This window comes from Pseudorca crassidens, chromosome 10 (genome assembly GCF_039906515.1).
Source record: "Pseudorca crassidens isolate mPseCra1 chromosome 10, mPseCra1.hap1, whole genome shotgun sequence".
Lineage (NCBI taxonomy): Eukaryota > Metazoa > Chordata > Mammalia > Artiodactyla > Delphinidae > Pseudorca > Pseudorca crassidens.
This window is the reverse complement of record NC_090305.1, coordinates 22,160,468-22,161,109: the sequence shown is the minus strand read 5'-3', so window position 1 is coordinate 22,161,109 and position 642 is coordinate 22,160,468. Positions and strand designations below refer to the sequence as shown.

The 642-nt window shown below is 44.9% G+C and overlaps 1 non-coding gene across 1 annotated transcript; it reads left to right on the top strand.

Annotated features, from left to right (window-relative positions):
* The first annotated feature begins 320 nt into the window (after positions 1–320).
* Positions 321–427, top strand: TRNAL-CAA (transfer RNA leucine (anticodon CAA)). The gene is made up of 2 exons: positions 321–358; positions 382–427. It is a non-coding gene; the product is annotated as a tRNA-Leu (tRNA).
* The last annotated feature ends 215 nt before the right edge of the window (positions 428–642 follow it).

The following is a 642-nucleotide window of genomic DNA, read 5'->3' as shown; positions in this document are numbered from 1 at the left end:
ATCGGGGTCTTTTGCTACATTTTTGGTGATGTTCCTCACTGTCTTCAAAAGAAAGCAAGCCTAGGGCGAGGCTAACTACGCTCAACATTTCGGTAAAGATTAGAGGCTGGAGAACCCACCAAGCGACCTGAGCTAAATGATGTTCTTTTTTCCCTTCCCTCCCGAAATATGAGCTGTCTTCCTTTTCAGTCCACAGGTGGCCTTTTATTCTCGGAGCGTTAGCCGGCGACTCGGACGTAAACCCTTCTCTGGAGTATACGTCACAGAGACGCTGCTGTTTGTGTCTATTTCAATAGAAAATCTCGCCGCTTTCGTAGGGTGTCAGGATGGCCGAGTGGTCTAAGGCGCCAGACTCAAGCTGAAGCTTCCCTACGTTGGGGATTCTGGTCTCCGTATGGAGGCGTGGGTTCGAATCCCACTTCTGACACACTTTTTTTCCCTTCCCCTAATTTCCAAAACAAAAATACTGACAAGAGCAATATGTATAAGCAATTTATCAACTCACTGTGTTAAAAACTGACTTTCAAAAATTTCTCACAGGTACTGTTAACGCCAAAAATATTAAAAGCTGAAGCATCGCGATATTTTTTGGAAGCCACGCTATTTGGAGCGAAAACGCGTAATAAAGACCGGAGAGTATTA